Below are 14,384 nucleotides of genomic sequence, written 5' to 3'. Positions count from 1 at the left end.
ATGTACCAAAACCACCTGGTAGTGCGATAAAAACATCAGAATTTTCAATCATTTTGGTGATTTTTTCATACATAAAAGAAACTTTTAATTCTTCCCCAATCGTAACACATGTAATATTTCTTTCAGCTAAAGCTATAGGAATAATACCCAAAACCTGACTACCTCCAAAATGAGCAGATTTTGAAACAGATCCCATTAACCCAATATTACCTCCCCATATACCAAGTGAATTTTTCTCTCAGCCAATATCACTCCAAGATTATTCGCTGTTTCTACAAACACTTCATTTTTTCCAGGACTCGACCCACAAAATACACAAATATTTTTCAATGTTTGTGCGGAGGATCCAGCCATATTTTTACTTTCGTTTTGGTCTGCGAAAATAGAGAGAAAGATGAGAGATTTTATACGGGTAATATGTTATAGTGACAAAAATATGGATCACAGCTGTAGTCAGAATAAACAGTAAAAACAGCTCATCTTGGAATTGTTTCCATAAATGGAGAAGTTCAATATGCACATGTCCACTAGAATGCGTCTCAAGAGTCAATAAGATGTTATCTAAAGACTCCTTACTCAGCTCATTCTTAATGAAATCAATTTTATATTCTCTGTTATTGGAAACACATCGCAAAAACTGCATCGTTTGTCACAAGTCCATTTTGCACACTTATGACAAACCCATAACCTTTTGGCCTTTTGTTTTTTCGGATAAGTACTTTTTCCTAATCCAGGCAAATACCGAATGAGAAATGATTGTGGATCTTCTCCTCCTAATCGGACCTTAGCTTCTATTACAATACGAATATCTTCTGGAATTCTTTTTTGCATTAGCAATCTCAATCTTTCACACATACCTGCATAAATTTTTCTTAGAAAATTTTCAGAAACAGAGGGAAAATATTTACAAATTTTTGAGAGAATTTCATCCATTTTGAAAAGAAAAAAAATGATTTTTTTTTAATTTTTGTATTAGCGATTGTGAGAAACTGATTTAACCGACTATGAGAGTCACGGAGTACCGTTATCCGCCATTTAACCGGAAAAATAAAAAGATTAAGGACACTTGAAATAAAAACAAACAAAATTAAATGCAACACAAAAAAAAAATCAAGGATCGAAAGGGAAATAAACTCTTCTTGAAAGATTCCATTTTTTAAAAATGGTTTAAGTCTTTGTCCATTTACATTTAAAAACACCACCATTTTTAGGATTTTCAATATCCACAGCTCCATAAGTATATGCATGCTTTAGAACATATGGGACTGTCCATCTTGATCGTAATTTTCCTGAGAATATGTGAAGTGTTAATTAAAAAGCCAAACTTTTTTACCAATCTCAAAAGATTTTCTAAGAATTGTTTTATCATGAAATGATTTGATTTTTGCTTTATAAATTCTTGAATTCTCATACGCGTCATTTTTGAGTTCATCAAGTTCATTAAGTTGCAATTTGCGCAATTTGTTGGCATCATCCATGCTTGAATTAAAAGTTTTGAACGCCCAATAAGCTTTATGTTCAAATTCCACAGGCAAATGACAATGTTTTCCGTAAACCAACCTATAGGGAGCCATATTCAATGATGTTTTAAAAGCTGTTCGATATGCCCAAAGTGCATCATTATGTCGCAGAGACCAATATTTTTTATTTGGGTTAACAGTTTTTTTTCAAAATTTGCTTTATCTCTCTATTAGCTAATTCAACTTGTCCATTTGTTTGAGGATGATAAGTAGTAGTTACTTTGTGAGTAATACCATATTTTTTCATTAATGAAGCAAATGGTTTATTAACAAAGTGAGTTCCCCCATCACTTATCATGGCTCGAGTAATTCCAAATCTACTAAAAATATTTTCTTTTAAAAATTTGATGACGATTTTATGATTATTTGTTCGACATGGAATTGCATCTATCCATTTGGAAACATAATCAACTGCAACTAAAATATACAAGTACCCAAACGATGGTGGAAAAGGTCCCATAAAATCAATTCCCCAACAGTCAAAGATTTCAATTTCAATGATAGGATTCAAAGGCATCATGTTTCTTTTTGAAATCGCTCCCAATTTTGGACAATTTTCACAGATCTTGCAGATTTCGTGGGTGTCTTTAAACAAAGTGGGCCAATAAAATTCCCACTACAAGATTTTTGCAGCCGTTTTCTTTGAAGAAAAATGTCCTCCGCATGCTTCTGAATGACAAAATTTAATGACACTACTTACCTCATTGTCGGGTATGCAATGTCAAAAAATTTGATCCGGACAATACTTGAACAGATACAGATCATCCCAGTAAAAGTTTTTTACCTCGTTCAAAAATTTTTTTTTATCTTGTGAACTCCATTGCGGTGGCATTTTTCCTGTCACAAGAAAATGTAATATGTTAGCAAACCAAGGTGTAGTAGTAACTAAAAATAGATGTTCATCAGGAAAATTATCATTAATTGGTGTCATTTCACAAGATGATTCTGTTACTAGTCTCGAAAAATGATCGGCTACGACATTCTCGGTTCCTTTTTTTATCTTTGATCACAATGTCAAATTCTTGGAGCAACAAAATCCATCGTATCAATCGTGGCTTTGCATCCTGTTTAGTCAACAAATATCTAATAGCAGAATGATCAGTAAACACAATAGTCATTGATCCAATCAAATAAGAACAAAATTTATCTAATTAAAATACTACAGCAAGTAGTTCTTTTTCAGTTGTGGAATAATTCATTTGAGCATTATTTAAAGTTCTACTTGCATAATATATCACATAAGGCTTACCGTTTCTTCTTTGACACAATACTGTACCGACTGCATAATCACTCGCGTCTCACATGATTTCAAATGGTAAAGACCAATCAGGAGGTTGCATGATAGGAGCTGATGTTAAATGTCGAATTATTTTATCAAAAGCGTTTTGACATTCTTGAGTCCACTCAAATGCATTGTCTTTTGTTAAGAGGTTACAAATGGGTTTAGAGATTAAACTAATGTTCTTTATAAACCTCCTACAAAATCCAGCATGTCCCAAAAATGAGCGAATTTCTTTAATGGTTTTTGGAGGGGGTAAATTGGCAATGACATCAACTTTTGCTTTATCGACTTCAATTCCATGAGATGACACGACATGTCCCAAAATAATTCCAGAAGTAATCATGTAATGACATTTTTCGCAATTTAAAATAAGACCTTTTTCCTCGCATCTTTTTAAAACATTTTCCAAATTTCAAGACAATTATCAAATGTATTCCCAAAAACAGTCAAATCATCCATGAAAATTTCCAAACAATTTTCAACCATGTCGCTAAAAATGTTTAGCATACATATTTGAAATGTTGTTGGGGCATTGCATAATCCAAATGACATCCTTCTGAATGCAAATGTTCCAAAAGGACATGTGAATGTAGTTTTATCTTGATCTTCGAGTGCAAAAGGAATTTGATAATAACCTGAATATCCATCAAGAAAACGGTAGTAGGGATGACCTGCTACTCTTTCTAAATTTTGATCCAAAAATGGTAATGGAAAATGATATTTTCTAGTGGCGTCATTTAATTTTCTATAATCGATACACATTCGCCAACTAGATGGGACTCGACTTGTTAACAATTCACCTTTTTCATTTTTTTTATCACAGTGATGCCAGATTTTTTTGGAACTACTTGCGTTGGACTTACCCATTTACTATCAGAAATAGGATAGATAATTCTAACATCAAATAGTTTGAGAACTTCAGATTTCACAATATCTTTCATATGTGGATTTAATCTCCTTTGTGGTTATTGAGATGTTATAGCATTTTCTTCTAAATGAATTTTGTGTGTGCAAATTAGTGGATTAATGAAACGTCTGCTTATTCGTTTTCTTAAGAAGTACTAGAAAATTATTTTTTTTCCTCCTTAATCCCCATAATTAAAAATATACATATATATAAATAATTTAAAATACATTGTCACCATTTTAAAAATAAACATCCAACTAACATTTAAAAATTCAAAAGAAAATATTTTAATGCATAAAGTCGTCAAACGTTTTACCAACACAAAAACATTAAATATGAAAAGTGTAGCTCATACTAAACCTCTCAAAAAGCTTTCAAAATATAAATAAATAGTCGTAAAATCTTTAACGTAAAATCATAAAATTAAATGCGGAAAATAGAAGCGCTGGTCCTCATGTTATGTGCATCTCCAGTCCAGTCAGATTAGGCATCCAAACCTCCCTCAAAATTATTATTATACTCACCTGCATCAATCACACCTAGTGAGTCAAAAGACTCAAAACATCATATCCTTGATAACGAGTAATACGTAATACATATCACATAAAACGGTGAAAAATACTTGTACTTAAAATATCATTTTCATCAATAAGCATAAACTTTAAACATAAACATTTTCATAAACGTGTAAAATCATAAATATTTTCGTATCATCATAAGCTTATACATATCATCGTCAACATATACATATTCATATTCAAGTTCATACACGTGTTTTGTAGAATTCAGATCGTTGATTGTGACTTTTGTGTTCATATACGTGTCGGGCGATGGATCCATCTACATGTAACCACAGTACTGGCGGCGGGGACACCAGCGACACTCTCACGGGTCAACTGGGCATTGGCCTTATGTATTAACATATCATCGTGTTCATATACATATCCGTATCCAAGGAAATACGATCGTCGGGCTCCCACTGGGACCATAACCCTCACGATATCTCCAAAATATCATCGTATTAGTCACAATCCTATCACATCCTTCAACATATTATCATCACTTAATAAAAATCATGCATATACGTATCGCTTTCAATTTTGAAACCAAGCATGCAAAATATATTTTAAATGTCCAATAATTAAACCATATAAATCCATAAACATTTAAAAATCATAATTTAACATATAAAAATTATTAAACATCCATAATCAGTGAAAATAATCATATAAGCATATAAAATAGCATTTAGGACACTGCCATGACGTTTACTAAATTTCAGGTGTAAAAAGACCGTTTTATCCCTGGACGTATAATTTTACGTTTTTGACGTTTTCTTAATTTCTTTGACTCTAAAATATCCCAAATAATTATTTAAGCCTAAATTAAAATTCTCATAATTTTATTTAGCTTAAAATCTAAGTTTTTAATTAATTCGTAATTAATCGTTTTTAAGGCGTTTTAATCACGAAAAATCCCAACTATAATATAAAATTCCTAAATTCAAAATTTAGTCTTTTTATATTATTTTAACCCTCTTGAACCACGAATCGACCCCTCACATTTCGATTATTTTAGCTTTTAAAAAACCCTAACTTGACCTATTTGTTTCGACCCCGAGCCATGTCTCGATTTCCTCGAGCCACCCTCGAGCCATGTTGAACCAAACCCTGACCAACCCATTAGAGCACCTACTGGACCTGTGGATCCCTTAGAAACCTCCCCAATACCAAAACTGAAGCCCCAACCCCAGCCCCTAAGCATGGCCGAGAACTCCACTTAGGTGTAGGACTCTTCTAGCTTCCTTAGGACATAGCCAACCGACCTAGCCCCTAAACCAACATATTGTGCACTCACCTAGGACCCTAAAGAGTCGACCTAACCAATCCTAAGCCCCCTTGGCCGAGCCCACAACCTTGCGCAGACCATATAACCTGCGCTACTTCCCTAGCAACTCTCGAGTAGGAGTCCTTGTTGGCAAGGACTCCTCCCAAGCCCCTTAACTCAAGGACTCCTCCCAAGCCCCTTAACTCGAGTCCTAGCATGGCTAGGACTCTAATCTGACTCTCCCATGGCCCTAGATAGCCCCTGGTCCCAACCAAAGCCCAGCCGAGCCATGAAGAACAAAACCGAACCCTCACGATATTTTAGTGCAGAAAAGTAGTTCCACTCTTGTTTGGTCTTGTGCATCGTGTTGTGTGCATGGTTTGGAGTCCAAACTCACGTGAAAACATGTTGTTCTATTCCTATATCATGGCAGCCCCTTACTCCATACAGATACAAGATTTTAGATCAACAACAAAACTTTAAAAGTGCATATTCATGTAAAAACGAAAATAAATAAATAAACCACTTGTTTTCATCAAAGTCATGCATAAAAAAACTTATTATGTTGTGATGATGTTTTGAAGGAAAGAATATGCGTGCCTTTGCGTTTTACACGCACGAATTCTCGTTGACGATTGCGAAGAATGGAGCAAGAAACCTAGGCTGAATCTCCTTGAAACTTTCGAATTTTCTCAACCAATTTGTGATGTGTGTGTGCCGTGAATATGGTCTGGGGTTTTCAGAAAAGTTGCGTAGGAAATTGTGAGGGTTTGGGGTGGTTTACATATATTATATACTAATTAAATCCCTAAATAAATCTTAGGCCTATTAAGCTAACAATTTAGGAATTTTTTGTCTTAATTAAGATTTAATTAAAATATTAAAATAGTTTCGTCAAAATAAGTTTGTGAATTTAATAGCCGGATTGCCAAAAAGTTCGTATTTTTGTTGAAAAACCAACACCGATAAAAATTACGTCCCAGCGTATAAATCACCTCAAAACCCCTTATTTTAAAAAATAATAAAAATCATCAATCATATTTTAAACAATTAAAAATAATTATTTAATAAAAACATTTTACCTTTTTTAGCCTCGGTCGCCGTTCTTCGATCGCAACTTGAATAATCCTTAAAATGACATTTTATGCATTATGACAATTAAATCCTATTTAACATATAATCATGCATGTCACATAATAAATTACGAAATTAAATCAATTAATTACTTATTTTTCATATTTCTTAGATTTGCATGTCGTTGGGTACGTCGTCTTAATTTTGGACCTTACAATTAATGCCCTTGAGATCTTTTAGTGTCCAACAAATTACATTTTTATGTCTTTTAAGCATATCAACTAATTTACCTTCTTGATCCCTTGCTAGTTTGGAAGAAATTAACACCGGTTATGTTTCATCTTCTCCAAGGAATGCATACTTTAATTCTTCTGGCAAAGGTTTTAACTCCAATATGAGTGGTTCATCTTTGTTCTCATAATTTTCCTCAAATTCTTTCTCTGATCCTGGTAACGAGTAATATCTGATAAAATCATCAAGATCAATTTCAATATTTTCTTTAACAATATCAATTGAACAAATATCTAATTGGTTACGAGTACTCCCTTCTTGAATGTTTTCTTCCACAAGAGTTTCAATAAGATTTTCATCTTCACTTTTATCTCCTTTGTCATGTGGTTGCTTACAAAGATTAAAAACATTACGCTCCAAGGTCATGTTACCAAATGACAACTTCATTATTCCATTCCTGCAATTTATAGGAGCATTAGAGGTTGCTAAAAATGGCTGACCCAAAATTACTGGAATTGCATTACAAGCTTCGATAGGTTTTGTATCTAAAACTATGAAATCGACAGGATATACAAAGTTATCAACTTGGACCAACACGTCTTCCACCATACCTCTTGGAACTTTAACAGATCTATCAGCAAGTAAACGTGTTACTGAAGTAGCTTTTAACTCTCCTAGATTGAGTTCTTGATAAACTGAATATGGAAGTAAATTCACACTAGCTCCAAGATCAAGCAAGACTTTTTTAATCTTTCGTTCTCCAATAATACATGAAATAGTAGGACAACCAGGGTCTTTGTAGTTCAAAGTATTATTATTTTGAATGATTGCACTTACTTGTTCGGCTAAAAATGCTTTCGTTTTCACATTCAATTTTCTTTTCATAGTGCACAAGTCTTTTAAAAATTTGGCATATTATGGTACCTGCTTTATTGCATCAAATAAAGAAATATTAACTTTTACTTGTTTAAAAATATCATATATATCAGAATTCAAATTTGATTTTTTTGTATATTTCGATGCATGATGGAATGGTGGTGGCACTATCTGTTGATCCTCCTCTTCGTAAGTTATGGGTTCCACTTCCTTAACCTTTGGAGTTGATTTATCATCATCTTCACAAGGTTCAAGAATGGATTTTACCACAACCTTACCACTGCGAAGGGTAATAACAGATTTTACCTGATCCATCGTTTGAGTTCCAGAAGTTCTAGTTTGTGAATGATGTTCCTTGGGATTAGGCTGTGGTTGTGAAGGAAATTTACCTTTTTCATGAACATTAAGTGCATATGAAAATTTAACAAGAGTATCTTTCAAATCTGTCATGGTTTGAGCAGTTTGAGTAATGATAGACTCTTGCTTTGTAATGAAAGAATTCAATATATCTTCCAAGTTCCTTTTAGGTGGAGGAACATAAGCTGCATAATTATAAAAATTTTGTTGATTTTGGAATGTGGTTGTGAAAATTATGCATCATTATCATTCCTCCAACTAAAATTTAGATGATTTTGCCAACTTGGATTGTAATTTTGAGAAAATGGTTCAAAAATTTGGCCTTTTAATAATCTATTTTTTATATTATTTAATCATTATTTATTATTTATGTTATATTTATTTCTTTAAGCATTTTTATACCCTACTTATAAGTGGGAGTTTTGATTTATTGTTGCTATATGTTACACTAAATTCTTGGAACCATTTAAATATTAGTTTGGTATTACCAACCATTTAAAGTGGATGCCTTGATTTATTATATATGAATATATCATAATATTAAATTCTTGGAACCATGTAAATGTTAGTTTTGTATTACCAATCGTATTACCAATAATTTCAAGTGAATGCCTTGATTTATTATATATCAATATATCATAATATTAATTTCTTGATACCATTTAAATGTTAGTTTGGTTTTACCAACCATTTAAAGTGGGAATCTTGATTTAGTGTTTATCAATAAATACTTGACAACATTTATAAGTTTTGGTATATATTTTATATTTATAAGATAATAATATATAACATAATATAAATATGATTATTTAATATATTGGAACCATTTTATTAAGTGGATTTCAATAATGTTCATTAATGTTAAATTTATTAAAATACCAAGAGTGGATCCTCTAATCTCAACTACTTAAATTAAAATTTGAACAAATAAAAATTACAAATTAAAGATTCAAACAATTAAAACAAAAAGATATGGTAGTGCACCTGTAAGTACCTTAGCTTCCCTGTGGATACGATATTCGGACTCACCGAATTATATTACTTGTGGACAACTTGCTATTGGGAGTGCAACTGTGGGGACCCGGGCTCTGACTCAATTTTCTTTGGGATTAGTTGGATCTTTGCTAGAAAATGTGGGTCAAAATTTTTCTTTTAATATAAAAAACGATTGTATATGAATCATACACAAACAACATCTCTATTTTATTTTAACAAAAGTAGATACACGTCTTGTTCCATACAAATCGTACAAACTAGAGTTTATTACACATTACATATCAAATGTAAACACTACTGGTTCCTCTGCTATGCCCGTAATCACCACTCTAACCTCGATCTCTCATCCTCTACGTGACCCTGATCCTGTCCCACCTGTTGTCATGCACACATACAGACACAACAACATCCGGATACTCCGGTGAGAACAAATCTCAGTATAAAACATGTATACATGCATGTTAAGCAAGGAAATACAAAATCATGATACATGAATCATTAATCGTAACACATTAATGAAGACAGATAACACATCTTCGACTCTTATTCTTCGACTCAAATACTTGACAACATTTATAAGTTTTGGTATATATTTTAAATTTATAAGATAATAATATATAACATAATATAAATATGATTATTTAATATATTGGAACAATTTTATTAAGTGGATTTCAATAATGTTCATTAATGTTAATTTTATTAAAATACCAAGAGTGGATCCTCAATTCTCAACTACTTAAATTAAAATTTGAACAATTAAAAATTACCAATTAAAGATTCAAACAATTAAAACAAAAAGATATGGTAGTGCACCTGTAAGTACCTTAGCTTCCCTGTGGATTCGATATTCGGACTCACCGAATTATATTACTTGTGGACAACTTGCTATTGGGAGTGCAACTGTGGGGACCCGGGCTCTGACTCAATTTTCTTTGGGATTAGTTGGATCTTTGCTAGAAAATGTGGGTCAAAATTTTTCTTTTAATATAAAAAACGATTGTATATGAATCATACACAAACAACATCTTTATTTTATTTTAACAAAAGTAGATACACGTCTTGTTCCATACAAATCGTACAAACTAGAGTTTATTACACATTACATATCAAATGTAAACACTACTAGTTCCTCTGCTATGCCCGTAATCACCACTCTAACTTCGATCTCTCATCCTCTGCGTGACCCTGATCCTGTCCCCCCTGTTGTCATGCACACATACAGACACAACAACAGCCGGATACTCCGGTGAGAACAAATCCTAGTATAAAACATGTATACATGCATGTTAAGCAAGGAAATACAAAATCATGATACATGAATCATTAATCGTAACACATTAATGAAGACAGATAACACATCTTCGACTCTTATTCTTGACTCGATTCATATCTAAATCTAGGGATCCCGGTGTGAATATGACGTAACAAGTCTCCCACCTACCCTCCCAATCGTGGTGGCGGTACGTCTTATTCCTAGATTTCGGCCCTGTCGGTATCGAACATTTACAACCGGAGTCGATCTTCTCCTGTGCTTCGATACCACCGAACGTCTAGAACTTGGCAATTCTGCCAATGACTTTCCTATCTCAATGCTTATACATAAATCAACATAAAGCACAAATATAGCAAGGTAAAAAAATCTAGTCTGTGATTTTGGGAAACTCGAATCAAATCTAATTCGAGTTATATCTTCCCGAATCAACATGAATTATACCTTTCTTGTCATAGTTTCGGTTGAATAAGTCGAAGTCTTGAAATCTCGATATCCAATCTGTCAATACCAATTTGAAAAGACATATATACAATGTACCATATCAACCTCTGACGCAAAGGAACACACATACGGATCACTATTCAATCTCGGTACATTTCGACGGCATAACGGCGTAATCTCGCGATACCGGTCAACTCAAACATCAATAATCAATAACCATAATTCATCCTCATCAACCAATAACATATACAATTCACAAAATCTGTATAATCCCAACCACAAATATGCTAAAATGCATAACAATCTCATAAGACCTCATTTCTTCGATCCGGTTTCGATTCTACGTATCTCAACATATCCAGAACATATCATATAGCTCAAAATCTAATTTCTCCAACATTATATTTCCAAACCAAGCAAAAACATAATAATACTTACATCCTTTGGTAGCTTGAAGCAAGAGGAACAAGAATTTATAATCGGATTGAAAATCGTGCTGTTGGATCTCTCCCAATTCAAAATCTAAACTAGAAGGAAGCTTGAGGGAATTTCTGAAGTCTTCTCTGTTCTTTTGCTCCTGAAGAATGAAGAATGAAGAATGAAGTCCAATTCATCTATATATCTTGCATGGTAAGGGCAAGTGGCTTATTCTTTGTTCAACACGTCTCGCGCATATGCACGACCTCAACCGGCGCATATGCGCGAGACCTTCGAGCTCGGCACATGGGACTCGCGCATATGCGCGCATCTCTGCTGCGCATGTGCGCGATACCTACGGGATTTCAACCTATGATAACTTAGGCATGTCCCATTCTGATCGCGACTTGATCCATCTATAAGCGCTACAAGTCATAATCGTTAATCCCAGATTATCAACATAAAATTCTTGGGCATTACAATTGTTTGATAGCTGTTGTTGTACGAGAATTCACAAAGTGGTAGTGAATCTTGCCAACTAGTGCCAAAATCTAGCACTACAGCTCTTAGCATATCCTCTAAGGTCTGGATAGTCCGCGCTGACTGTCCGTCTGTCTGGGGATGGTAAGCAGTACTTAGGTGCAATGATCAAAGTCGCATCAAGTTTTTGGCAACGTTGCCGGGGAAGTATAATTTAATTTCAAGTCTATTTAATTTTTTTTATAGTTTATTTTTCTTTCTTTGAATTTTTATTGCTTTTGTGTGTTTTTCTTTTACATTTGCATGAGCATTTGGTCACGTACACTTAGTGGTCGACTCATTCAAAATAACCCTTTATTTTTACAAAACATGGCGGAAGAACCCATCTAAGAAAATGAAGATGAAAGTCAATCTCAACATGATCATGATAGACGAAGAACACTTAGAGATCACATGAATCCTACACGTACTAGTGCACCTTCATGTCTAGTTTTTCCACTTGATGCATCTCATTTCAATTTTAAGCCTGGTATTATCTAACTTTTACCCAACTTTCATGGCTTAGATTCTGAAAATCCATACATGCATTTAAGAGAGTTTGAAAAAGTGTGCAACACATATGTAAGGCCCGAGATTTTGATTACCGTAATCTGAGATTAATCTTAAATGATTTATTGATTAATCTCGGTAATTATAGACAGAAAGGATTAGACCGGGAAAGACAAGAAAAGACGGAAAATATGTGCGAGGGTGTGTGTGCACGAGACAGTAGGTCTCGCGCATATGCGCGAGGATGGGACGCGCATATGCGCGAGCTGTCGAGAAGATTCTTGCCGAGACAGTAGGTCTCGCGCATATGCACGGAACTTGGGGCGCGGATATGCGCGAGTCATGCAAAAGGAAAAATGGACACTTGGTCTCCACCGTACGACGTGTATATATATATATATATATATATATAACAAACGTACATTTCTTCAGTTCAGTAGAAAGGAGGTTTCAGAGACTATCGCGAAAATCCTTACGCCTTTCTTTTAGAAATTTGAAGGTTACGGAAGATCCGTCTATCCGATTTTGAATCCGACTTCAGTACTGTGTTCCTATCAACGCAGGCTACAACTTGACGTAAGTTTTGCTACGTTGTGATATGTTTTGAAATTATGATATTGTCAGAATTGAACAGAATTTATGTATGATGTTCTTGACATAGTAAACATCGTAGAATCGAAACCGGACTGAAGAATAGATACCGTATGGAATTATTATGATTTTCGGAAGGAATTGACTGAGATTTGATATCTGATTTGTATCATTACTGACTATGAATTGAGACTTGATTATTGTTATGTGTTCTGGATTTACTGCTCAGTATATAATGGAAGTCAGATCGAAGAACAGACTGTGTATGCAATTGATATGATTGTCAAAACTGTTATGATAGAGATTGTACTGAATTGAGAGTATGATATATTATTGTTGAGAGTATGAATTATTCCGATATTGATTATGAGTTCTGGTAATATATCTGTGATGTTGAGATTGACGGGATTACTGAGATTGTATTTTTATGCCGTCGCAATATCAGTAAATAGATATTGATCAGATTCAGTATTTATTGAGATTGTACTGTATGTCGTTGACATTGATCAGATTATGTTTTGATTTGAGTATTGATCAGAACAGATTTGGAATTGAGTTATATATTGATATTGTGCCTATTCGATATTGTCATTGCTAGATTGGGTATGGACAGAGTTGAATTCGAGACTTCGTCTTCGTCGGACCGTGAAGAAAAAGGTATAAATTAATGTTGAGTTGGGATTGCACAACTCGAGTGAGGTTTGACTCGAGTTTCCCTAAATCACATACTTTATGTTATTGCATTGATATTTGCAATTAATGAATGAATTTATATGCTTGTTCTATTGATTTATAGATAGCAGGTATGAAATGATTGGTCTTCTGACAGAAGGGCCGGATAGTGAGGAATCGTCATTGGCCCATTGCACTTTGTCACAGGATAATGTATGGCGGAAGTGCCATAATCTTTGACGGATAGGTCAGGACATCGGACGTTTGGTCATATCGAAGTGGATAGAATTGCAGTTGCTTCTATTACTGATGTTCGATATGGAAAGGACCAAAGTCTGTGAATAAGAACGTACCACCACCCCGATCGGGAGTGTAGGTGGGTGTATGTTCTTATTCTGATCGGGATCCCTAGATGAGGACTGAGTCGAGTCTGAGGCTGAGAATCACGGAGAGTGATTCATTGATTGATATTGATTTATGTTCCTGATTTTGGTACAGGTGTAGAATATGACTTTTTATTGATATTGATCCTTGTTTCGGATTGTGATACATGCGACGAATACTTTATTCATGTTTTGATTAGTACGCATGTTATGAATATCTTTTATATGCTTTTACATTGATTATATGATTGCATGTATACATGGTTTATAATGAGAATATAATTCTCACCGGAGTTATCCGGCTGTTGTCTTATTTTTATGTGTGCACGACAACAGGTGGAACAGGATTAGGGTCAAGAAGAGAACGAGGCTGGACTAGATAGCGTGGAGGCTCCGGACTTGGCTTAGAGATAGGGTTGGACACTGGATATTAGATGTTTAAACCTAAGTTGAATAAATGTATGTGGTACAGGACTTGTACTTTTATACCGATATGTATAGTAAC

Source organism: Primulina huaijiensis, chromosome 6 (assembly GCF_012295235.1).
Source record: "Primulina huaijiensis isolate GDHJ02 chromosome 6, ASM1229523v2, whole genome shotgun sequence".
NCBI classification, from domain to species: Eukaryota; Viridiplantae; Streptophyta; class Magnoliopsida; order Lamiales; family Gesneriaceae; genus Primulina; species Primulina huaijiensis.
Note: the sequence above shows the minus strand (reverse complement) of the source record.